The sequence below is a fragment of the Equus quagga genome, chromosome 20 (assembly GCF_021613505.1).
Source record: "Equus quagga isolate Etosha38 chromosome 20, UCLA_HA_Equagga_1.0, whole genome shotgun sequence".
Classification (NCBI taxonomy): Eukaryota; Metazoa; Chordata; class Mammalia; order Perissodactyla; family Equidae; genus Equus; species Equus quagga.
Window position 1 is genome coordinate 28249004 of NC_060286.1, and position 27377 is coordinate 28276380.

The 27377-nt window shown below is 41.6% G+C and overlaps 1 protein-coding gene across 3 annotated transcripts in view; it reads left to right on the forward strand.

Moving 5' to 3' along the window:
• The first annotated feature begins 15224 nt into the window (after window positions 1-15224).
• The window catches only part of FLRT2 (fibronectin leucine rich transmembrane protein 2), a 92963-nt gene continuing 80810 nt past the window's right edge, over window positions 15225-27377 (forward strand). The window contains exon 1 of one of the 3 annotated variants that reach the window (XM_046647488.1): window positions 15225-16273. The gene's annotated coding sequence lies outside the window, so the exon portion shown is untranslated. Of the gene's footprint in view, window positions 16274-18896; window positions 18958-19219; window positions 19678-27377 lie in introns of those variants that run through there. The other 2 variants (XM_046647490.1, XM_046647489.1) reach the window with 2 other exon arrangements.

The window sequence follows — 27377 nt, forward strand, 5'->3', positions numbered from 1 at the left end:
TTTTAAAAATTCTTAGCTCATGGGGGCTGGCCCCGTGGCCGAGTGGTTAAGTTCGCGCGCTCCGCTGCAGGCGGCCCAGTGTTTCGTTGGTTCGAATCCTGGGCGCGGACAGGGCACTGCTCGTCAGACCACGCTGAGGCAGCGTCCCACATGCCACAACTAGAAGAACCCACAACGAAGAATATACAACTATGTACCGGGGGCTTTGGGGAGAAAAAGGAAAAAATAAAAAATCTTAAAAAAAAAAAAAAAAAATTCTTAGCTCATGAAAATTTTCTTCAAAGGAAGCCTCATCTAGAAATGTAAGTAAACAGAACAGATAAACGTAAAACTGAGTAATGCCTAGAAACTCCACTCACTATTCCCCCCTCAGCTGACCTTCCTCCCCATTGACATCACTACCCATGATAGCTTCTAGAGCTAATTAACTAGTTGAACAAGGTAAGGCTAGATATGGTAGACACAAACACTTCTACCTTACCCAGGGAAACACTTTTCTTTTTCTTTTATTTTTACATTTTGTTCCTATTTGTTCTCTATTAATATTCAATAAAGATTTGAGAACTTCCAGAGTATGTTTTACCAAGAGACAATCAAAAGAAGGGGTTTTTTGGTCCTCCTATGGAGATTAAGGTAAAAGATTAGAGTTTACAGCTGAGGCATCCAATGGATGTTGGGGAGTAAATTGGCAGCAGTAACTGAAAGTGGGAAAACTCTAGGAGAAAGATATATCTATGGCAGGCAGAGTCGGCCATCTCCTCGCTCTCTGGCAATTACTCTTGCTGAACCTTAGAGGTTTGGGGATTTATTTAATTACTGGGGACTGATTTCTTTGCAGCCTCGGTTGTTAACTTAATGGTTTGTCCTGTAAACTCACAGTGAAGTGGAAAGCACAGAACAACAAATTTTAAAACCATAGTTTGTCTTGGAGTCAACTGAGAAGTACTACAAGAATAATTCGTCACTTTGACAGGCTTCAGGTAGCTAATGAAGTTAGCAGCTACCTGCTTAAAAAAAACTGATTAGATCTACAACAAAAGCAAACAAATAATTTGGAGTTGGACATTCATTGATGGGTTTTATCTGATACATACATACCATTCTTGTCAACTAAAGCAAATTAATGTTCTCTCTTCCAGTTTCAACCAAACCAGCTCTGAAGGATGATAGCTAGGTGAGCTTCCTATTCAACTTTGCATCCCTCACGCCTAGCATAGCTGTCTGGCACCTGTGTAGTAACTTACTTGCTGAGGTGAAGTTAGTGCTTTATGAGAATCCAGATCACGTGCGATAGCAACAGGCATGTTACTTCTGAGAGACTTGAACAAGAAGGAGACTGAAAAACTCCAGTATTCTTTTTGGAGGCCTTGTAGACATCTCTGAGGGCGTAAGATCTATGTTCTAGTAGATGCAAAGTCTGAGATGCGTGCAGACTATGCTTTCTGACAGTTTGTGAACAACGGGGCTAGAGGTTGCTGGGAACACATTTCCATCCACAGACTGGTATAATTAGCAAAGTTGACATATTAAAAATTCCAACCTATTTTAATACATATTAATAAGTGTATTTTAAGCAGCAAATCTCTGAACATTCTCCAATGACTTGGGTAGCTGCTTCCTGAGATAGGCCTTTTTAAAATGTTTTTAAGCATTAATTTTGTGTTCTGAAACGTCTAAAATGTATTCCATGTTCTGTGGCTGTGAAATTTTGAAGAGTTACATCTTGATCACCTACTCTGGATTTGTTTCAGCCAGAGTAATAAGTTTTTACAACTATTGTAAATATCACCTTTCAGTGGTTTTAGTGAACCTAATAAAGAGATATGGTAATTTCCCTGCTCTCTGCAGACACTTAGCTGTGAGAAAATTAAATTAGGATTAAGCCATATTATCCCTCATTACTTAGTCAGAGCAATGGACATATTAGTATAACTTAAGACAATAAAACAATGTTATATATGAATCTTCAGAATTTTTCAACTGAACATATATGAAATTCTTCACAACTACTTGTTAGGTATGATAGAATGGAAATATTCCTTACATTTAGAATACAGTGAACGCCCCTCGGGGGAACTTGGAGTTAAACATGGATACACCCAGCCTCATTCTAACAATATACTTGGTAGAAAACTAGCATTTTTTCTTTCTTTCTTTCTTTTTTTATAATCTATGTCCTATTTCATTAAAATGAACCATGTCATTAAAGAAAAAAGTTCAAGGATGCATTGTTAGACCTGTGTACTTGTTTCCACATGACTGACAGTACAACCAGGAGGACCTTTTGAAGTTGATGAAAATAAAAAAATAGTAAGTCTTAGGAGCTGCCTTTTGTAACGAAGAGAATGCATGCAATTTACTTTACTTTCTGGACAATGGATTTTTTTTTTTTCTCCAAAAGACGCAAACTACTATATAGAGAGAGAGAGAGAGTCTAAATAAACAGCTTTCAGTTGTATTCCTCCAGGTTCCTTTTCTGGGCAAGTTAAACAAAACCTTACCCACATACATCTGGACATACTCAGGGCTTGTCATGTTGGAATTAAGAACTTGGGATGGCACCAACCTTGCTGTGATTGGTCTTTGACATTTGTATCATTGCCCTCCTTAAAAATGGGTGCATTTAGACAGTTCCAGGATGGGTTCTCAAGATCTAAAGCACATTGATACGGCTCAATGTACATGAAAAGGAAATGTTCCATTGTTTGCTGGTGGTTTCCATGCCAAAAGTTTCCAGATGCTGGAGACACTGACACCACGTTTTCATAGAATGGGGTCTGGTGACGTGGCAAGGGGGAGGGCTGTGGGCAGGATATATGGATTTTGGATGCTAAAGTCAATGAAAAGTTGAAGTTCCAAGTTTTATTTGCCAAGAATGTAAAAGCTGCATCTTCTCCCATTGATGGTCTAACTGTGATAGCCCAAGAGAAGCACGCCAAAAAGGAGGAGTGGAGGGATTTCCTTTACTCACAGTATATAATATCTCCCAAATGTCTTGCGGAAACCAGTAATTAGGAGGTGCCAACATATTTTAACATCACAGCATAGTGCAGCCTCACCGACTTCATGTTCATCTGCAGAATATGAAGGATGGAAACAAAAATGGAGATGGGGAGGGTAAGAAAATCATGGCATGAAAATCCTACGTCTTTAAGGTGACAGCAGTGACATTATATGAGAAATTGGTAAAATTCCAATTCTGAATAAAGATAAATTACAGTTGAAACCACTCCCAAAAGGAATGAAATGGAATATAAAATATAAGTAATGTTACTTTTTGGGAGAAAAGGCAGATTCCTCACTCATCTTATCTCTTAAGAATGAGATATTGCACCATCTGCTCCTCAAACAGTTATTTCACTTCACTCTGGATTTCTTCTTGGTCTCCTCCCTACATTTCTCTGAATTTTCAGATTGGCTCTCTTCCTGTGAGTCACATCCTTTCTTTAAATGTTTCCATATTTACACCCCTCTCTGCAGCTTATGTGTGACTCTTTGTTAAGCATTTCAAAATATTACATGTTACTGCGTTGTAATACTTTGCCTGTATTTAGCATCTTTTATTCTTAGAACTAAGTGATGTTCAAACAAATACTGTCTTCCCATGTATGGTGTTGAAAAAAACAATTATTCACTTTACAGGTACAAAGTTGTGTCATAATTTCTAAAAAAGATAGAATAACCAGCTTACATTCTGATTCTACAGCACTTAATCTAACTGTTATTGGTAAGGCTATTTAAAGATAACCCCCAAATTATAAGAACTTCTCTTACTGTGTCATTGCCTTCTTCTGCAATATTCTACATGACATACAAATACATACACCTCTTAACCAGACTTAGGGTCATCCATTGGTGGTTAACTCTCACACATTGGTTAAGGCAGAAACTTGACATCTCGAGCTCTCTCCCCCACTTCTAGCCAATGACCAAACTCTTGCAATTTTACCTCAGCAGAGGCTCTCTAGTTTTTCAGATTGTGGCTTATGGGTCAATTCCTACCAGCTGCCTTGTTTTGTAAATCGAGTTTCATTGGAACACACCCACACTCATTTGTTTACATATTGTCTATGGCAGAGTTGAATAGTAAAAGCACAGATTGGATCCTATCATTCTCCTATTTACAAACCTTCATTCATGCGTTGATGGGCATGCAGGTTGCTTCCAAGTCTTGGTTATTGTGAATAATAATAAAAAAATATCCCAAAACCTTCCATGACTCCCCATTTCCCTTATTATAAAGCTTGGCTTTCTACACACAACTTGCAATCCTATTACTACCTCTGGCTTCTCTTTTCCCCCTCCCTGACAATACATATTTCAGGCAAAGTGACCAACTTTAAGGTTCTGTACTACTCCATACGCTACCAGAAAGGACTCTTGACTCCAAAAGACTGAGTTAGGTGTCTCTTCTTTGTTCTTCCATAGAACTTTGTGATTCCCCTGTCTATGACTTGGTGCAATTGCATCGTAACTTCACATACTTGTTTGAATCCTCTGCAATAATCTATTCCTTGCTGCCATGTTTGCCAGCATCAAATGCAGTGCCCGGCATATAGAAGGGTTTCAGAAATATTTAATAATGTATGCGATGAAACATAAATACCATGCACATGCTAAAAAAAATCTATCATATGAAGCTTGTAAAAGTACAAAGAGAACAACCAAATTTAATGAGGGGTAGACAAGGCCCAAGTGGTAGAAAGAATATGGATTTTTGTTAGGAAATTAGCTAAATCTGAGTTGGTAATATGTTATAGCTATGAAAAAGCATGATGTGATAACTAGACACATTTACTGGATTATGATATGCAAGAACCAGGAAACAATTCCATTGCTGTATTTCACAATACTCAGCCCATTGTTATAAGCATGTTGACATTATCACACACATACTATCTTGTTGTTAATGATTCGAACTTACCCATTGAAATTAGTCGGTATGCATTTTGATTTATTATTGTTATTCTTAGTAATTTCTTAGTTTGAATCTCACTATTTGGAAATATGTGAAAAGTATTAGTTAGTATGAAAGAGGTAAAAACTTTAAGAAGATAGGAGAGACATTAGGATACCTATGAATCTGAAAGAGTCACTTACAGGTATAGGAAACACATGTTTCATTTTCCATAAACATTCTACTTGTTGCTGACCCATTTTCTGCATGTCCTATATCTTGATTTGTTTATACATAAGTGGTTAGGGTTGTCTAGGATCCAAGCATATGCTCTTTCCCTGTGTATAAATGTCACTCTACTGTGAGACTGGTGAAGTTTTCCATGTTATCTATAAAAAAGGAAGAGAGCTTGCTTATTGTATAAACTCCAACATTTGCCTTATTATTCCAGCATCTAACCACCATAGCCATGGCTTTTCTTGGGGTGTAAATGAATGCAGGGGGTCAAAAACAAGAAAAGCAGCAAAGAGGGGCCAGCCCCATGGCTGAGCGGTTAAGTAAGTTCATCCACTCTGCCTTTTCGGCCCAGGGTTTCGTCAGTTCAGATCCTGGGCGCAGACCTAGCACTGCTCATCAGGCCATGCTGAGGTGGCGTCCCACATGCCACAACTAGAAGGACCTACAACTAAAAAAAATATACAACTATGTGCTGGGGGGCTTTGGAGAGAAGAAGGCAAAAAAAAAAAAAAGAGAAAAGCAGCCAAGAAATTAATGTTTCTATTCAATTTATGGTATCTGGACCTCCCAAAACAGCCTGGACACAGGGGCTTAATAGACGTTTCTTCAACTAAATTGTAAAGTTAGTAATAGTAAAATATACATTGACATGTTTCTGTACAAATTTTACTGACACAGCTATTTAAACGGTCTTTCTTGCATTGATTCTGTTGGGATCTTTGCTATTATAACGAACAAGAACTGCTTTGCAACTGATAGATATGCTTTAAAACATTTCCATGAAGATAAATGTTCATAAAATATTAATTAATAAATAAATAATAAAATATTTACAAACGAGAAGATTTTAGAGACTTTGGGAATTCAGTACAACCAAAATAGAAGGAGGAACCAGGAGCAGATAAGTCCAAGTGAATACCAAATGTACTCTGATCCATAGTCCCAAGGGTGGCCTGCCTTCTTAAGCTGTTTCAGAGCAGCCCATTCATACAGAAAAAGCCCTCCAATCGAATATATAAATCTGTAAGAAATAACACTTGCCTTTGTATCTCACCCAAAATATCCCTAGGAAGGACTGTCAGCATTCTTTTTTCTAACTATAACTTTGTGGCATTAATTTCCAAAGGAAAACTAATGTGGAACATTATGGGATTCACATAAATGATTTGACTTATCCTGAGAAAGGAAAGATCCCCCACTGTTCTCAATGGTTATGTGACTGGGACTAGCCATATTTGGACTGTTTGAATGCATATCCTCTTACTCCTGCCTGGTGGGATTCATAGTCACCCACCAGGCAGGGTTAACTAATGACTGAAATGAAATCCAGTCATTTAAGGAAATCTCAAAGGCTTCCTGGAGTTAGGTTGGAAAGATGTCACTAACAGAGGGGCTTTGCTCTAGGCTTTTGCAATGTTTACAGAACCTATAACACAATGGAGCATGATTAATGAGGTTCTCCAAACTCTAACCCAAGCATAAGACTTTGTACTTGTCACATCTAAAGATCAGCCCTTTATCACCCTCATAACACAAGAAATGTAAACCAGAACCTGATCATTTCCTAAAGGAGTTACCCTGGCTTTCATCCTCAAGCAAACTAAGGGGTTAAAGTGGAGACATTCTCATTTTTTAGTAAGAATGACACCTTTACTCAGGGAAATGCTTTTCTCTCAGATACTTTTAACATTTATCATTTTATTGTATGCTTACAAAATGATGCAAAACAAGTTCACCAGAAATTATCATCACTATGAGTTGAGACATCTGGGACCTAAGGAAATTGAGTGGCTTTCCTAAATACTCATCTCGTTGGGAACATATTTGATACCAGAACTCAGCCCAATTCTATTGCAAATATACTGCAACATGCTCTTATACTTAACCATAACCTATAAGGCACCGACAATGAGCTTGGTCAATTAGCAAATTTTCTCAATATCTTCCAATCTATTCACTACTCTTTTCCGAAAGCCTGAGAGTAATGTGAAAAATGGAAAATAAACGTGATTTATATCCATGATAAAATATTTTTCATTGTGTCAATTGAAGAAGTTCATCTCAAAACCCTCAGAATTGTGTTTTTCTGTCCATTCAAAGCTCACACCTCATTAAATGCGCTCACCCTCATCTCTCTTCCATCTGGGACACTGCTGTGAAAGGGTGATGGATGACTGACAGGTCCAGTGGATCTAGTCACAGTTCTAACTTCCTTCATTCCATCAACAGTTTCCTGAGGCCTGAAAAATAAGGTCTTCTCGGCCGTAAAAAGGCCATTAAAGAGCATAACAAACTCAATTTCACCATGTCTAGCCGGCAAACTCCTGTTTGAGAAAAGTGAATGAAGAATACCAACCAGGGCCCATTTTCAAGTGACAGCAACTACGTCAGTTGTCCTGAAGTTCCTCACGTGAGGATTATAAATCTGTACTTTGGGTCCTTTTATGTTGTTGAAGGTAGATATAGATTCTTCCTCCTGGACATTTTCATTGGCAGCACCCAGAAAAGCATAATGACAGTCCATCCAAGTGTATACACATGACATTCCTTTATTCAATTTTCTTCTTTTTTCTTTGTCTGCCGAAGCTATTTTTTTTTCAGGTAATCTTCCTAGTAAAATGACATGTTTATCGATTCCAGACATTACAGTGAAAACCATGAAGAAACATCTTTGGTGGTTTTGCTTATTTATTTTCTGTTGCTCACAGCCCTGGAGCTGTCATCGTTTGAGAAAAGAAAGACTCTTGATCTGAGCTCCTTGATGGACAAGATGTTGTCTTTATTTTTTTTTTTCCTTTGGCAATTGATACTGTGTCTGACTTTCTTCTTAACCCATCTGTCTTATGCTTTCTTGTTTTGCCAAAAAAAAGAAAAATTTGACATCCTCACAAAATGATATTTATATTGCCCTAACTGGACAGAAAGAAAGAAGATTCCTGATTGATGACTATCTGAAGGAATTAACTGTTCAAGGGATATGTGAAAATAATTGATAATTCTATTATCAAAGATAGATTTTTATTAATAAAACATCATGTTTCCTTGAGTCAGAGTAAACCAATGTTTCATGGGTTGTAAAAATAGAAGAATCTTTTGGCAGAGGAGTCTAGAGAGCACAGAACTTAAGACAAAAGCAGAAAATTTGTTTTCCCTTATTGGTTCATAGACATTTTAAAAATGTTACTGTTTTGTTTTCAGAGAATGAAGTGAAAAGGCTATGTCACTCTGTATCTTGTTTATTTTACTTCTGAATTTTACAGACCACATGGGTGGATTTAATCAGCTTGCAAACAACCTGCTGTTTTGAAGAATAAGAGGAATTCTTTAGACTTGCTTATTAGTTTACTATTTCTAATACTCTCCATATTCTTTATCAGTCTTAAGATAATTCGAGTCCTATTTATTGGTGATGTTACAGCATGTAATAAGAATATTACCAAGATTAAATATTCATAGATGTTGACATCAACTCTCTTAGCTTTTAAAAAATAATTTTATTTATCCATATTTTGCATATCATATAATTCACTCTTTTCAAGTGTACAATTCAATGATTATTTTTAGTAAACTTACCAAGTTATGAGTCCATTCACCAGGAATCAATTTTAGAGCATCTTCATCACCACATCATGATCCTTCATGCACGTTTACTGTTAATCCTTTCTTTTCTCTCCCACGTTCTCCTCACCCTGACAACTGCTAGTCTGCATTCCCTCTTCATAAACTTTGTTTTTTCTGTATATTTCTATAAATTAAATCATATAATCTCTTGAGTATGGCTTCTTTCACTGAGCAAAATGTTTTTGAAGTTCACCTCTGCCTTAGTTTATATCCCTAGTTTGTTCTTTTGGATTGCCAAATAGTATTCCATTGTATGGATATACCACATGTTGTCTATCCATTCACCAGGTGATGGACATTTAAGTTGCTTCCAATTTGGGGTTATAATGAATAATACTGCTAAGAACATTCATGTGAAAGTGTTTGTGTGGATATATGTTTTCATTTCTCTTGAGTAGACACACCCAAGAGTGGAATTCTGGGTCCTATTGCAAATTTATGTTTAACTTTTTAAGAAACCTTCACACCAAACTATTCTACAAAGTGGCTGTGCTATTTTACACTGTCATCAGCACTGTGTGAAGGTTCCAATTTATCTACTTTTTCACCAACACTGTTTATTGTTTGTTTATTATAGCCCTCATAGTGGGAGTGAAGTGGTCTCTCATTGTGGTTTTGATTTGCTTTTCCCTAATGATGTTGAGGCTTCTTTAGCCTTTATAGGCTTACTTCTGTAATTTTAGGGTCATCTGCTTAGGACAGACTTATGAGGAATACATGGTGTCTTTAAAGGAATCTGGCTTTTAATTCTTTGACATTTAGAAAAAAAATTAAATACCTTTCACATTGTCCATAATAACAAGAAAAAAAATTCCTGCTGATGAAAGAATAAAATATACAGCAGGGCAGTGGGTTAATCTCTGGACAGGCTTCTGGAGACCTGGCATCTACTACTGGCTGCTTCACTGGTTCTGCGACCTGGGACATGTGGTGGGGGGGGTGGAGAGCTCTTGGATAAAATAATTTAGAAATGCTATAGGGGATAAAGGCTCTACAAATAGAGATATTTTTAATGTTAACTGCTTGACTTTCTACCACCTCTGATCTATAATCCATATTCTTGTATGTGTTGTGCTTAAAAATTGAACTTTATACCTTTTACAAAGAATTTAAGTGAAAAGAAGAGGAAACTCCACTGTATAAACATGAAAATACAGCAGAATACCTAGAAATCAAAACAAATACAGAATCCAAGATCAGAACAATTCAGATCTTTCTGTAGTTTGATGTTGTGCTTGTGAGTTACTAAACATCTCTTTAAAACACCAAGGAAAATGGGAAGGCCTTTAAAAATCAAGCTCTTAATGATTTCTTCAGTGACAAGAACCCCACCACCTTTGTCAACCTACAACACAGACTAGTGATCTCCAATGGCACTTGAGTTTTCAGAAAGGAGAATTTAACTCCTGCCCCTGTACTACTGATAAAGAGTAAAAATCAAATGCTAATAAACCTACTTACACTCATGGTATATGACTTCCTAGCCTGTTTACAAAATATTGTACCAATGGAAACGTTCAAAGGTGAGAGAGAGCAACAGAGAAAGAGTCACTATCTATAAGGAACTCTCTCTTTAAATTTTATTTTCATGTTTTAGTGTTAATTTTATCTTGCAAAAATGTTTCAAGTGGAGAAAGGGTAAACCTGAAACCCAAGCTGTTCCAACTGAGTAAACAAATGCGACGACTAAATGCAGAGAACTCAAGTACTAACATAATCCAACAATAAGATAAAAAAAATAAAAGAATCACTTGAAAACCTTGAAAAAGTTACTTCTATTAGCTTAGTGGGAGAACTACGGGAGAAAATTGGCCAACAGCAATTTATGTGAATTTTTTAATGATGCAGTGAGAAGATAAGCTAAGAATTCTCTAGATTGAGGAAGTTTATTTCTTGAGTAGCTCAAAATTTGGTAACAAAGAGTGATTGATACCTGAAAATATTGTTCAGAGCAATTGTGCAGAAACTAAGCCGTTCTGTCTCTTAGAAGCTCTGGGACATTATGTAAAACTAGGTTACCAGAAAAGCAAGAAATAGCAGCACAAGTAAAATCTATGGCTTAAGGTTATACGGAGTAAAATATAGATCACGTTAAATTATGTTCTGTAAAACACAATAATTATATACATAATGACAATTTATTCTTATTTTGAGCTTTGAAATAACTCATTTATCATTTATATATCTACCCTAAAATATAGTTTTAGTTTTCCATATTGATAGAAGAGAAACTGAGGCTTCACATAGTTAAGCGATTTCCCTGATAAAGTGGTGGAGACTAGAGGTACCAAGTTCAAGTTCAGGACTCTTGTAGCTGCACAAAGCTTAATTGATAAGGATAATTGTTTTTCATACTAAGAATCAGTCTCGAAAACTGTCTCTGACTTTCTAAAACATTCAGTTTTATTTTTCTAATATATCTAGACAGTAGATATAGACAGTAGAAAGTATACAGACGTGTGTGTGTATAGAGATATATATATAGTGTAGTGGCAAGTTTTATACATATTCGGAATCTTATATCCTCATTCACTTAAGTGTGTTTTTTCAGATTAAAACAGCACCTACCTCTTCATCAGAACTATAATAGACATAGAAGGCTCAAGAACATTTTTTACAGTGGTAGCTTCCAGGTTTGAATAAGTCCCTGGATAGATCTTTCATCTCTTCTTAAAATGGCTTATATCTTTATATCACCCCTATACCCTTTCCAAAAAGGCACTTCCCTCGCTGATTTTTCCCCAATGCTGTTGGAGAATGCTTGCTTCAAGTTTCTGCCAGCTTCCCTTTGGAATAGAGAGCAACTGCTTAACAAATGGCAGGTTTATGTAAGAGGAAATCTCCATGGTTTAACATGCTTTGGTTTCCTGTCAGTATGTACCTTCTCTTTTTGTTCACGCATAATCATCTTGTAACCCTCTTGGAAAGGCAAAGAAACTAAAGCTTGGGGAAATGGATATTCAAGCAGTTACTTCCACATTGATTTTTTAATTTTTGGCCCAAAGTGCTTTCCACGAGACAGGGGACTCCAGTTGGTACCTGGGGCTGCTGTATGCAGAAGGTTGGAAATAAAAATAATACCGCAAAAGTCCCCTGTCAAATCAGTCCATTGTCACAAGAGCATCTTCATCACTGGATGAAGTCTTCCCTCTTGAGAGATCTCTTTCAGGGCACTAAAGTACCTTGCATACACCTAAATTGTTATATTTACCTAAAGAGTGTGTAATTATTTGTCTATGTGTCTCCACTAGACTGAGAGTTTTGACATATAGGGACTGAGTCTATTCATCAAAGGTCAGCTACATGTTTTGTGTTTCCTACAAAAGTTTGTTAGACGAATAGATGAACCATATACTGTAGTTTCAAAAGTAGAAGGGTGTGCACTTCAGTGTCGCACATTCACATGAATCCAGCCACGCTCACAAAAAGGGTGTTACACGTTAGAAGTATTTCTTACTCATGAGACAAATGAAAAGCCACTTCTCCACAGTGTGTTAACCATGTTAACCATGGATTTCCTTACAGTAGTGCTCATCTTAGAAGAAAGGATGCATTTCTCTCTACCTGCTAGAGGAGCTTATTCTTGAAGTCATTAAGCATGTTTGAGCATTTACCAGGAGAATAGAAAAGTAAGATCAACTCAATTCTTTGAGACAGTTAGATTTAGCCCAGAGACAAACATGTAGATAGCAAACGTCACTTTAAAGGAGAAAGAAATGAGCACCATACTGGTGGAAAACCATGAAAGGGAGAGGGATAAGAGGTCATGGATGTCATCTTTTCATAGGGAAGTTGGAATTCTGAACCAACCATATGTGGCAATGGGGACCGGAAAAGAAGGAGACATTTCAGAAAAGAATCAACAGGATTTTAGGAATGACTGGGTTTGGGGATTGTAAAACACAAGGTAGTTGAAGATGGCTTCAAACATGTAACCAAAAAGAGATTGTTGAGCACATTCCTAAGAATACAGAATACAGCAGGAATTTCCTAGGAGATTATTTCTAAGTGAATTCGATATTTGGAGTGTTTACGAGTCACACTAAATGCTTATTTTGCTCATGTAAATGTTCCAAATTCATAAGGTGGGCTATACTTAGTGACTTACTTCCAAAGGATGGAGTATTAAAAAGGACAAATAACTTTACAGTGGAGAAACCTGGCACACAACATCTTAGAGAGTGACGATGTTATCATCAGTGACATCATGCTGATATCATGTACCACCTGATATGATGTGATGAGAACAGCACTCCATCTCCGTGGTAGTCTTTCCTCAAACCCACAACTAGAGTCTAATCATGAGAAAACATCAAACTCAAACTGAGGGACATTCTACAAAATACCTGACCATTATCCCTTAAAATTTTTAGGGTCACAAAGAACAAGGAAAGCCTGAGGAACCATCCCAGAGCACAGGAGACACAATGACTAAAGGCAATATGGCATCCTAGCTGGGATCCTGAAACAGAAAAAGCACATCAGTGGAAAAACTGATGAAATATGAATAAAGTCTGGAGTTTAGTTAACAGCAATGTAGCAGTGTTGATTTCTTCCTTTTGATAAATGTTCCAAGGTAACAGAAGATGATAACACTAGGGGAAACTGACTATGTTTAGATTGATGTAATTTTCCTATGTTTTGAGGGCTGGGACCCTGTGATGTAATGATACTATTGTTAGAAAAAACAACTGAAATTTCTAAAGCACTTTTGTGTATACTGACGTGATTTGACAGTATTATGAGGGTAGGAGAACAGGTACTTTTACGTCCTTTTTATATATGAGTAAACAGTGGCTCGGAGCTGAACTTACCCAAGATGAAAATCTTCAGTGCCTGGGGCTTAAACCGTGATCTTATGAAGCAAACCTTGAGTTATTTTTACTTTCACCAAAGATTAGAAAGACAGGCCATCGTACACGTGCACGCATAGAGGGAGAAGGTACAAGAAACATGGAGAGAAGGCGCTGAAGGATTTGAGATGGCAGTCAAATTTCAATCGAAGTGAAAATTCCATTCAGAATTGAAGTCTTGAGAATAACTAATAAGCTGGATTTTGTTTTTTGAAGCTCAGAGATTTTCTTTTTGTTTCTCTACTTCTCCACCCTTAGGTGTCAGTGATAGTTTCTCAATAAAAATAAAGTAACCTAATTATCACAGTTTTGTGAGTCTGCAAAATTATTACACTCTGGAGCCCCTGAACCACATTTACTATTCGTTTGCTTCCTCTGGCCCCATGATCACACATTTCTAAAACTGACTCATAGGTCATGTGGATAAGAAATTTGTTACAGCGATTCTGTTCACACATCTTCCATATTTAGTTTTCCTTGCCCTGATTACAATAATCACACCAATAGTCTTTAAAGGGAGAGCATCCTAACGATATTGTTTTATTACAATTTAGAAACAGCAAGAATCTAAAATACAAATTCGGTACATCTGCAACCAGCCCCCTCCCTTTTTGAATCTTATTCATTTTCCAGCAGCATAAATCAGAAAGCAAAACCTGTAGTGTTCCATTTTGTCTTTAACCAAAAATATATTCTTAAAATACATTCTCAAAAATATATTCTTAAAGATGAAATAATTATACTGTTATCTCAGATCAAGTTTTCAAAGGAGGAACCCATGTACACTTACACGAAAATGGATGTGTAAAAGCAGGTAGATGAGTATTTGTCCTAAAAATGTGATCTTTCGTATTGATTCCGCAGCCTGGCGAGCTATCCCTGTGCTTTGCTGCCACCTTGGCAAACTAGAAGGATTTACAACGGAATTCTGCACCGGCGGGCGGAAACGGCTCTCCCGCTGCCTCAAGGGTTGGCCTGGCTCGAGGAGGCGTTTGAAATGGCTATTACAGGTTCCCATTGGCTTCGGTATGTTGCAGAGAGAAATTAGAACATCTACCCAGTGGAGAAACACATTGTCTCTTTTTAAAAATAACTCAGTTTCCGCAAGATCCACGTGTTACCCTCTGAATGATTTTTAAAGGCTCGGTATTTCTTTCTTTCTTTAGTCGGGAATGGAGCTGGAGAAAGAAGGCATCGGTTGAAGATGTCTGAATTTGCGCTCTGGGCGACGTTCTGGCTCACTTGGGTGTGACGGTGACAGCAGAGGCGCTCTGCTATCAATTTTCTCTTGTCTAAGCTTCCATTCGGCGTCCACGAGGACTCACCTCTAACTCCAGTTAACTTCTTGGGAGTCTAGAGCGCTTAGTCGCAGCCGTTTACAAAACGCGAAGCATCTGGGTGGCCAAGGTGGAGAGTCCCATACTCTCTATTTTTATTTATTTATTTTTTACCACTTCCAGAGGAGTTGGAGAAATACTGCCGATCAAAATCTAGGTTCTTAAAGCTGACCTGCTGCTTTCAACGTTGGGACTCAGATATATTTTCTGCACCGTCATTTTTGTTTGTATTTCTCCTTTTTATTCCATTCTAAGGCTCAATCGCTGCCTCTCTCCACCCTTCCATCTCCCCATTCACATCTCAAAATCCCTCAAACCCGCCCTTCCCCCATCTTCCGGCGTCTTAGTCTTATTTGAATATGTGGTCCTTTGGTTTATGCGGGCCTTGGGTGGGTGGATGGGAGGCAGCTCGTGGTTTCATTTAAATTGGGCGTGGGTAGGTGGGTACCTTCCACAAGTCGTCTCGCCCACGCAAAACAGTTAAAAGCTACAGTCAGAACGAGCGGAGAGTCCACATCTTCAAAGCACCGCTAGAAAAGGAAATAATACGGGGGCCAGGGAGAGGGCAGAAATAGAGGAATAAAACCCAACTTCGCGGGCAACTTCGATAAATCTGGTAACTGGCGGCAAAAAATAGATTCCGAGGGCTGAGTCTGGTCCGGATGAAACGCTACGACTCCTTCCCATGTCGGAGTCTGGGGTTGGAAGCCTGCCACTGGCGTCTTGCCACGCGAGTGCCCCCAGACAGCAACACACCCACTGGAAACGCACGTGAACAAAGCTCTCGCCCCAGGAGCCGCCGCCTGCGGTTTCCTAGTCGATTCCGGCTTCTCCAGAGAGCGCAGGGCGCACACAGGGTTAAGTTAGCTCCCTCCCTGGTAGGAGGGAGAGGAGGGGGAGGGGAAAAGCAACATACTGTCTCAGGCTGGGTACCTTGTAGTTAGTTGTACGTTCGAACCCTGTGGTCGTCACTTGCGAGTTTGCATCTTCCATAGCCACCGCAGAAGTACCAGAGCGCGGAGATAACATCAGCGGCCGCAATCTCCGCTCCAAGGCGCCGCGCTGCTCCTCCCGGGGTGCGTCTCTGGCCCTAGGTCCCGGGTGTCAAGTAGCGGCGAGGCGGCAGCTCTGCGCCCGCCGCCGTGTCCACCCAGCCCCGGGACCAGGTTGGCAGTTCTCAACGATGGGCAGGAGGGACCTTGGCGGAGACCCCTAAAACAATACCATGCCCCGGGAGCCCGGCTGCTGCCGCGCCAGCTTCTTCCCTTTCCACCTCCCCGACCCTGTCGGATTCGGATGAGCTCACTGCGAGGAGACGCGACCGCCAGGTAAAGGCGCTGAGGTGCCAGGTGGAGTTTCCAGTAGCCGCCCCGGCTGCCGCTACTCGGGGACCACGCGGTCTCTTTGAGGGGGGGCATTGTTTCTTTGAAACGGTGGGAGGTGGTCATCGGGGTGGGATGTTTTAGGCTTTTATCTTTATCCAGAGAGAGAATAAGCTGCTTAACTCTCTCCTGACTTTAGGGAGGTCTATTTGCAAGTCGAATTCACCTCCTCTAAAGAGTTTTGTAACTGAACTCTGGGTCAAAACGCAAATTTGTTAGCTTGCTGGGAGCGTGGATTCTAAATTGGGGTTTCTAGAGCCACTAAGCTTGCCGGAGTCCACCTTCTCCTCTCCCCAGAATGGATCTGTTAACTTCTAGGAGTAACACCCTCCTACTCCCCCACCTCCGCGCCCGCTCCATCTGCTGTTAATGTCACCAGCGTTATTAGCCGGCGGTTGTCTCACAAGCCACCAGCGCGCCCCCTGCCCGCAATCCCGGATGGATTAGTGGCTAAGAAGACGCAAAGGGTGCTAGTTCGTTTTCCTTCCAGTTGGGGAGGGGGTTGCTTTTCCCAAAATCAAGTCTTTCTCCAGCCCGGCTGATCTTCAGTGGCCCGGCACTGAGCTCAGGCCGGCGCGTCTGCTGGGCGCGACAGTCAGGGCCAAGGCGCGGGGAGCACTCAAGGCTGAACTGGGATTGTGTTCCCTGCGTCGCATGCGTGGGACGCGGACAGGGGGCGGATAACGCGCCCCAGGCTCTGAGCGCAGCGGCTGGGCGACAGCGAGGAGGGCGGGAGCAGAGCCTCGCCAGCTGCCAGCGCGTCCCCGCCAGGGCTGGGAGCCGCCGGGAAGGATCCCTCCGCTGCGTTGACCAGTCCTGGGCTCGTTTCCGCGCTTTCAGAGCCGGCGCGATCACTTCTTATTTGTAATCAGGCCCAAGATCAAGGTTGCCAGCTGAGGTCGGGGCACTAAACAGGGAAAAGAAGTATGGGGAAAAGGGTGATTGGGGCAAGCTGTACCCACACTTGATACCCAGGAAACTCCTGAAGCGCGTGGGACTGTGGCCAGCGGCAGCTGCTGGTGGAGGCGGAGGTCACCGCTGCTGTCGTCGCTGGCGCTTTGCTCCTGGAACCTCCCAGCAAGATGGCACTCACTGTCTGTCCTAGTCTAATTAACTCCCCCAGCCATGCCCCCTCCTCCACCGGGTATTTATTAGTTGCACACTGAGTTTGGGGAGTAGAGGAGCTAATGTAAATATAAGTGTCGGCATTTTTCTAGCCATCTTTGAATAAAGCAACAGGGGCAGCGACCTGCGCGCACGAAGCTGGGTCGTGTGTGCTTCTGTGTGAGCGCGTGTGCCAGCCAGAGTGGGTCTCGGGCGTGCGTCTGGGTGGGTCCGTGCGTGGCTTGTGCTTGGGAGGTAAACCGGGCGTTTCTCCAAGTTGTCTTAACATGATTTAGGCGCTCAAATACGTGAAGGCGGTAGACACAACAGGGATGCGAAGGAAGTAAAAACAATTGGGAAAGTGGTGCCAAGTGACTCAGGCTTTGAATTGAGGACAGGGAAATCGTCCCGAGCCGGTCGTGGCCACCGCCCCTGCGCAAGTCTGCTGCGATAGCCGAGCGGATCCGTAGGGAGTTGGTCCTGAGCTAGCTTCAAGCTCGCCGGTTGCGTCTCGCGTGGGCCCACCGACGGCGCGTCTCAGCGCAGCCCGGCGCTTGGCGCGAGCTCGCTCTCCCTCTTCTGTTCAGTTTCAGCCTCTCTACAGACTTGTTAAAACATGACAGCAACTTACTGGAGGCAGGAGGAGCCGCAATGAAATGCGAGAAAACCAGAACCTTTTTTTTTTCCTCCCAAGAAAGAGACGTGCACCTGGTTTTCTTAACATTACACTTTAACCTTTGCAAAGAGATTGCGAAGTGGAAACGTTGCCTGTGTACAAATGAAGCTTCTTTGGCTGTCAAGCCTGTTTCCTAAATCTTTGAGGCTGGATTTGGCTGTCCGCTGTAATCTATGGAGAAACTGAACAATGCGTTTTCCAGTGGCCAGGGTGAAGGGAGAAAACGGGATGTTTAAAATAATCATATTAAACTTTGGATTATTTTCTCAATTAAAGTTATTTAAGAACGTCCCGGATCAGGGAACTAGTGAGGGGTTGGGGGCAAGTCACCAAGGTTGCCTGCATTTGAAATAACGCCATCTTGGTTGAGAGACTTGTTATATTTTTCCTCCCTAATCTCATGTTTCGATCATTTCTCAGCGTCTAAGTACTAGATCCTCTGGCTTGGAAGTACAACACCGGTGGGCAGGGGAGAAGTCGACTTTCAGCGCTCAGATGGGGGCATTATCCCTAAGAGTTGGGGAGTGAGATGGTACACGGTAAAGAGAGGAGAAAGCGTGCCTGGTCAGGGTGACATCCGTGCTGCTGTTAGCCCCGGCGCTGTGCAACTCTCTTCAGGGAGGATAGGGTTAAAAACCTAGTCTGACTTTGCCTCTTGGAAAGCTTTGGGTTGCAGCCGCGCCTCCCAAGCATTCTTTAAACCAGAAATGTGGGAGGGACTCTGAGAGCCAGAGAGGGAGGGAGGGAGAGAGAGAAAGAGGGCTCGAGGAGGGGAGCGCGCCAGAGCGCCAGGGACCGAGGGAGAGGAGGAGCGCGGGAGCGGCGGAGGCGATCCCGCGAATTCATTACTGTAAACATCTCCCGGGGGCGTCAGGAGGGGTGGGGGTGGGGGCCGCGGCGCCTACATTAGCCGGGCCGCGTCGGATTGAGGCAGCAGTGAGGTCGGAGCAGCCTCCGGACCCACGCCGGGCCAGCGCGGCACTTGGAGCAGCCCGGTGCTCGCCCCCGCGCAGCGCCCCTCGCCGGGCTCGGAGCGGTGGGCACTCAGGCGTCGGAGGCGCGCCTGCCTGGCTCTCCGGCCGTCCCCCAGGGTCCTCCGTCTCTGAGGAGCCCCGGCCCTAGGGGGCTACTTTCCGCAGCCTTCCCCGCTCGCCCTCCTTCTCTCGGGACCCATTGGCTTGGCCGAGGCGGAGAGGGGGAGGCAGAGGAGGAGAGGAAGCGGGGGCCGCGGCGGCCGGAGCCGAGAGAAAGTGGCATGCCCGAGCCCTGGAGGCGGAGGTGGCGGAGGACGGGGGAAGACGATGCCGCGGCTCACTAGGGGAGAAAAGCGAGAGCGAGCGAGGCGAGCGGGGCGCCCGGGCGCCGGCCGGCTGCGCGGAGGCGCGCGCCGCTCTGAGGCTCCGGCCTCCGCACCTCCGCGCCCCGACGCTGCGGGCGACAGGGCCGGGCTCCAGCAGCCGCCACCGTCGCCGCCACCCGGAGCACCGAGCAAAAGTTTGGATGGGGGGAGGACGCGGCGCTGAGCGGGATTACCACCAGGGCTGGAAGGAGACCTCGAGAACCTTCGCAGGTAACGCGCGCCCCTAATCGTCTCCTTCCAAGCCCCTCTGCTGGGTTCCTGCTCTCTCCTAGCGCCTTTCCTAACACTCGCCAGATTTGGGTGAAAGTAAGGAGGCGAAGTTCAAGATCTCAGGGATGGGTACCTAGCGCTGGGAGACCTATAGTCAAGCTAGAGAGGCCCGTAGCGCTTCTCTGCGCCCGGTGGGCAGCTGTGCGGTGAGGCGAATCGCCCCGGGCAATGGATGAGAGCCCTCGGCCCCAGCTGGTGGCTCCTCTTGTAGCTTGTTGGAAATTTAGAATGTGGATTGAGGGGCTTTTAGTATTCTTTAATCCAGGGACGTGATGCATGGATTTCACTCACTCCCACCCTCACCCTCTCCCCCTTTTTTTAGCTTCTTTTGTAAGTGACAGGAGCCCACTCCCATTCGCCCACCCTGTTTAGCTGGTGCAGAAAATCAAATGGGCTGCGTGTGAAAATTTCAAGGAAAGGGGAGAAATCCTCCTTCTCCCTTTGACATCCCTGGAGCCTTTCCTCCCTCCCTCCCTCCATTCACCTTCTGGCGTCATAAAATAGGAACTTTAGAAGTCACATTTTGATTGAAGGGGGAGATGAAACTCGTTAACCATTGCTGACGTGAATTTGCAGTGATTATCCGCCCGTTTGTGTGTGTGTGTGTGTTTGTATGTGTGCGCGCGCGTGTGTGTGTTGGTGGGGGTGGTTAGTGTTGCAGAGAGGCCGATCTTTCCTCGGTGGCCTGATGCATCCCGGTGGGGGGAGGAGTGAGTGAGTGGTCGCATGTGTGCACTGAGGCGGGGACGGCAAGAGAAGACCACCGTCACGTTTCCGGAACAGAAGCCTGACTTAGTCTAACAAAATAGCTCCTGCCTTTTACTTCGAGAGCAAAAAAGATTCCACACCCAACTCCCCAATGTCCCCTTTCTCCCAGTCGAGTTTTGAGTTTCAAAGCAGCTCGATGCCTGCTATTGCTATCACCTTTATTATGATCATTATTTATTCACCTGAAAACTCATCGTGCCCTCTCTTGTAAATGGAAATCAGTCTCCAAGAGCTTTTGATTAATTTTAGTGGAGGGAATCTCTTGTAAAGCTTACAGTAAGCTTATCAAGTGCAAGGCACAAATCCGTGTAAATGCTTGTGCAGGAGTGCAAGGTGCTGATTAGATTTCTCTACATGCTGCATTTGCTATGCAAAGCCTCTTCTAAACCCGAGCTATTGCTCCCCACTCAGCTGGGAGGCTCTATAATCAGGGAGCTTTGGGGCATGTCCACTCACTCACAGGCTTATTGCTAAATTTATTATGTCTAACTTCTCTCACCCGAAAGCTAATATGAAGGCTAGCTTCCATATCGGGACCGATATTGTCTGTGGACTTAAGTGGTATGACCTTATTACATCTCCAGTAAAAGGATCCCCCAAACATTTTGAGGTAAAGAGAATGCAGGTTGGCATTTGTCCAGGGATATATTTGGCTGTTGCAGTATGAATGTAAAATTTTAGGTCAGTATGGAAAGTGTTAGACCTGGACTTTTTTTTTTTTTTATCACATAGCAACATGCGTCAGATACATAGGATCTATAGATCACCATATTAGAGGGTCATAAATCTTTGGGTAGTATACATACCATGAAAAGTTGCTTGTTTCCCCACAATGTTGTTGCTCCCCACAATAAGACTAATCTTCCTCCCCTCCTTGAAAGTCCAAAACAGGATGGGGTTAAACCATTTAAGGATTTTTAATAATCACGCATGACAGTGCAACACTATACTGTCACATTGAGTTGCAAATACCTGTGACTGAAGGAGGTTGGAAGATGAAATTTCAAACATTAGTGCATGTCTCTGCCAGTAGGTACAAGAAATTGTAAAAAGAATTGGGCTAGCTGTACTGTAGCAGGACCCATTACAAACCTAGCATGGAAGGAATGCTGGGTTGTTTTTTTTATTTTTTTTAAAAAAGCCCAAATCTTAACACTTCAGTAGTTTCATTGCAGTTTTAGAAATTCCAGGGGATGCTTTTAACAGAAGAAAGTAGATTCCCAAATGACTCCATGCTGGGCTCCCTTAAGGTTCCTGAGGCAGTCATGGTTTTTCCTCTATGCCAGCTTTCAGATGAGGTGATCTTTTCCGAGTTTTACTTTGAGCGGCTGGATCTAATTTGAACCTTCTCTGATACCCCTTACATTTATATTCTGGCCTGCTGCAGAGTTTGATTTAGGATTTAGACGTATCTCCCTAAAGCAACCTTATATCATCCCAGTTTGAAGCTGTGGTTTCAAGAAAGGCTCAAATATGTACAAGTCCCGAAGTCTTATGCTATAGAGACCCAGTGTGAACATCTGATCTAGTTTGACATTTCAGCTTTGTACTCTGCAAGGAGGAGTTGCTGCTTCTGCCATCAGCAGTGTCTGAAGTTAAAAAACAGCAAGGCTGACCGAGGAGCAGCTCTTGGTTTTGCACTCTGTTTAGAAGATTCCAAAAAGGTCAAGGTGATGTAATTTTGTTTCTATTCAGGTCAGACCTTTCTGGATAATCATCTTTTAGTATCTTTAATTTCAATTCAAGTTCATTTTTCACTAGATTACTTTAATAACTTCGTGGTTTCTGCCACAGTGATTCAAATTCAGTCCATTAGTGACCTCTATCTGTGAGAAGTGAATACTCATTGTTTTTCTCTCTTCTCATCAGATTCTACAGATTACGTGTGTGGTGGCGGGGGGTGGGGGGGGTATCTAACAGCTCTGTAGTTCGTTCTGAATATTTACATTTTCGAACTTGATTTTTCTAATATAGAGTTTAGTGTGGGTGATGATATTTAACAACAATAATAAAGATGTTACGGGCTAGTAGGCTACTAAGTGATTATTCCATATAGCACTGACAACATGACCAACGTAAATAAAACCCCTGACAATAAAAGGATTGTACAGTCAGGGAGACTAATGTTTTGAGACTGACAATGCTGCTGGATGTAAGTGAAGTTTTATTGCCCCCGAGTGCTTACATAACAAGGGAAACTTGAGCCAAGCTCAGAACATATATGTGGTATCTAGACTTCATAGTAGCATTGTGTGTATGTCTTTAAATTCACCGGTGCTTCTCCCGTGAACTTATGGTACAGATCAAGGACGAGGTGGGGTGTGAGAAGGGTGTCTGCAAACAGATGGTCTTATAAGGAGACTTTTAAAACTTGATTCCTAATCCAGCTTTATCTTCTGAGGGTTTCTGAATCGAAATTTCAATTTGAGTTGATTATCCTAAATGGTAATTGAAGACAAAGTTTACTGAATTTCTTAGGTGGGCGGATACCATTATCTGACATTTTCCAGATGGTTTTTCATGTAGTGATATTTGGGGATATGGAATTTTTAGGAGGTTTTCTTTCTTTTCCCTTGGGCGGGTTTTACGCAAGAGACATTTTTGAAGACCAGTTATTATTATTATTAAAGTTAAACAACCGTTATAATACCCTAGCCAACTTTCTTACCTTTCCCCACCCTCCAAATTGCTTTACTTTTTTAACTTATATTTTTCTTCTAAAACTGCAGGTTGAAGATAGGAGTAAGACTATCAGTATCTTTTTACCCTTTCAGTAATGTGACCTCCAATTAAGTATCTGTTTATAATAAAACACACATACTCACATACACATCAAGAACCATTTTAAGACAGAGATTCTTTTCAAGGTTTCAAATGTGTTCCTTTTTAAAGAGCTATGACACAAATATTGTAATAAAAATATCCTGTGTTTCAATGAATACAGAGACTTATTTCAGTCGCATGGAACAGTAAAACACTGTATTAGCAAAATAATCAGTGGTATTTTCTGTACATGCTCAAAATCTGTTAGAACCTTCATGGCTTTTTTCCTTGGCGAATTTCGCATCTACTGGTCTTTTTGGTTTTCTTTGATTCCTTCTACTGTGGCTCTTTGAAGTGATTCAGAATTAAACAGTAGCTACTTTTTTAGGGAAATTCATCATGTTATGTTCAGGATTCCAGAAGAGTTAATGATGCAGAAAAAGTCCTGTAAAACATCTTTCTAAAAGAAGTCCTTCTCTTGCAGGCTTCCGACTTACTGGCCTCCTGTACCATTTGCAGTGAATTGGAACTCCGTTATTTATTTATTTTTCAAATACCACCTCTAACTTAATTTAATGTGGGATGTGATTCTGCAGAAGCATGCAGCGCCGTGTGTCCTGTGTCGCCTGAACAAAGCAGTGTCGTTTTTACGGATCTGTAGTAGGGGACGGTCAAAGAAAATATCCTTGTATAATTTGGGAAGTCAAAAAGCCGCATTCATGATTCTCACACACTGATCAGTTTTTCTGTGGATGCTTAATAAGGGCACACATTTTCTGGCAGTTTAGTGGTTCAAGACCTCAGCCATTTTTTGAAGCGTTCACAAACTAAATCTCGGGTGCTCCTACCCATTAAGCGCTCGTTAGAACTGAGCTGTCTTTCTCATTTTCTTCCCAGGTTGCTTTTAAAGGAACGTGCAAGAAACTTGGCAAAAGGTCCTCTGTTCCCCTCAGTTCACGGGTCATGTGTTATATTTCAGTTCTCTTTATTAGAGCTTTCAAGACGTAGATAAAAGAATCTTCCATCTGAACCTTTTAAGAACCTGAGGGCTTTTGGATTTCAACCCACCAAAAAATATCAGGTCTCAGAGTTCATAGATGCTATTAGGCCTCAGAACACTGAAACCTCCTTCAGCAGGGAGCAAAAGAACAATGGCTCCTAAAATTGGTTCACAAATATATTGTCCATTGAAGTCAACAGAGGTCATGTGGCCGAATGGAAAACATTAGCCTCATATGAGTCTGGAAATAGGTCCACATGCTGGTGTCACTCTTAGCCCCAGCTGCCTGTGGGCGTCACTTTCATGAAAATCCAGTGTCAAAATAGCCTCTGTGATAGTTTCCTTTCCCACTTTTCTCCAAAGCTTGGACTCAAATATTTTGAAGACAGAAATAATGCAAGGAATTGTAATATTCCTTATAGATATTAGATAAATAGGAGTACATTAGATAAGCATTTGCCATAAAGATTCCAGCAAATTCTGTTTAGGTCCTGAGGGATGAAATTGTATTTAAAACACATTGATACCTAACTAGCATTTATTCCCCTCCTCTCTTAAATTTTCTGAGTCTCACATAAAGGATTGCATTTGTTCCTCGCAACTGCCTCTATGAGTTGGTATGAGAAAGCCTTACTAGCTCAGCTTCTCATTGGCTAACTGGAGCCAGAAAGAAGTCGAAGGCTCCCGAAGGCTGCACAGAGTTCTCCTTTAAACCATTTGGCTTTATACAAAAGGATGAACATGACATTTTATTACATAGAAGTTGAATTGTCTAGATAGAGTTTAGAAGTTTCCTTCTTTATGAAGCCATCCAAAAAGATCAGAGTTGATTTTTTTAATTAAAATAGTAAAAAACATTGCAATCATATATATATATTTAGATTTTGTTAAAAAGCCTTTCACTCTTTCTCCAACAGTAAATTGGATACAAGTTGGCCTGTTCTGAATGAGTATAATTTTATGATGTAGGTTTGTGATTTGGGACTTTACTGTGATGGGAAGTGAGCAATAGGGAGGTTATTTTGGAGGAAAGAAAGATGTATTTATATAAAGAAAACCTGCATTCTCGTGTCAGCATACTCCTTTCTACATTTATGACCTTGGACGAATTACTTAATCTCCTAGAGACTTAATTTCCTCTCTGCAGAGTTCAACAGGGTTGTTGTGGGGTCAGCTAAGATTAATGAGTGTGAAAATACCTTGATAATAATACAGTGTTATATTCCCATAAAGAGGCATTATTCAAATCGATACCATTTATCACTGCATGATTTTCATATCCTAGGATAGTTCTAGGTTTTATATAAATAAAATGGTAACCAAGACAGAGTTCCCTGTCTTCCAGGAGCTTTCCTTTTGTGGGTGCTATGGGATATCACCCAACCAGTAAAGTGTCTGGTGGCCCTCTGCATCACTTCTTCCCTTCATTCAATGGTGCATTATCTCCTTTTGTGAATTAGCTCTATTTTGATGCAAGTCCTTTTCAAGGATCAAGGGTAATTAGGGTGAGTTGAGTGTGAGGGCCTAACTTTCCTTCCTTGGCAGCTTGGCTTAGTGTTGGAAACTAAATTGATCACAAATAGATTCCACTGAGGATCTTTTGGGAAGAAACCATCAATGTTCCCTAAGTAAGATTGTTTCTCTTTGGGGCTGGGTTTCCACTTTAGCCATCCAAGTTACCTTTTGCAAAAATGCAGTCCTTAATAGAATATATGATGATTTTTTAAAACTTTCGTTTTGCAAAATAAGGCAGGCTAGAGCAAAAGACTGTCTTTTCAGTAGTTTGGCAAACCTCCTGAGCCCATGACCAATCAATGGAAGGACCTGATTTATTATGACACTGACATTATCTCCAGAGCTTGGCTTTGTTTTGACTTTGTTAGTGTCATAAACCCTTGTGGGACAGTTCTTTACAACTTGTTTCTCCACATTTTGTTCCATCGTATTTTTATAATTGTTGAACCTGAGACACTTTTAATTTTGAAGGTTCCAAGAGTGAGCATGTTTATTTTATTTTCCTAATTTATATACATGCAGGCCTTTGTAAAGGTTAATTTTTAATTGTTTTAGGGTTTCTTAATTGAAGCCTGCAGAAAACGCGTGCATATGTGAAGTGTGTACTCACAACATATTCGGTTAGATTGTGATCCTTGGTGGGAAGGAATATTTCTACCAGCAATTGAATGTATGGCAATCCGTATCTGACACTGTCTTTTCACTTGCTGATTTGCTGTTTGCCAAAGGTCTGACATTTGGGTTGATTTTTATTTTTTTTAAAGTTGATAAGCATTTTAGTGGTCCATCGTAAAGTATCTGGCCAGAGAATTGTATTTTAACATGACCAATTACTTTCATAGTTTGGCAGAATTAATCTGAAGACCTTTTGTTCTGGCAGTGCTGAATGAAATAATAATAGTACTTAAAGAGGGAAAAGGTTTAGTACTACTTGGAAGAGTTCTGCTATAAAACAAGAACAGTGTGTAGGTATATATGTGAGACAGAATGTGTTTGTGTGCATCTTTGAAATGCGCAAACTAATCTAAGTCTTAGATACTATGAGGAGGCAGTACTGTTACATCCTTAAGCTAGATGGTGCTGGTTTAGCTCATATGTCCCCAATATAATAGAATAATGAGATAACCCAAGTTATTTTTAATTGGATATTTTCTTTTCCTAAAATGTCCCAGGGAATCTCTAAATAAAGAAAAGCACAGACTGCAATGAGGGAATATATTTTTGTGTGAATGGGTTGGTCCTCATGAAGGAGATATTATTCTCGTAGCGGCGGAAGTTATACACCAGGTAATGAAGAAAGCTTTCTCATTCAGGAGATGGTTTTACTACTTACCATGTAGCAGGCATGGAGTAAGACTGGAGAGGCAAATGTAGGTCATGCAGGATCCCTCCTCTGAGGCTTCCCAGGCTGGTGAAGAGCATGGGAGACACAAGAACGTAATTGCATGGCAGTTTCAAACACGGTTGAAGACTGCACAGGCAACACTCGTAAGTGTGAAGAGAATGCATTATGTTAATGAAAAGAACTTTACGTCTGGAGAAGGATAGTCTCAAGTTCTAATGCTGGCTCTGTCACTTGTTAATTGTGTAAACT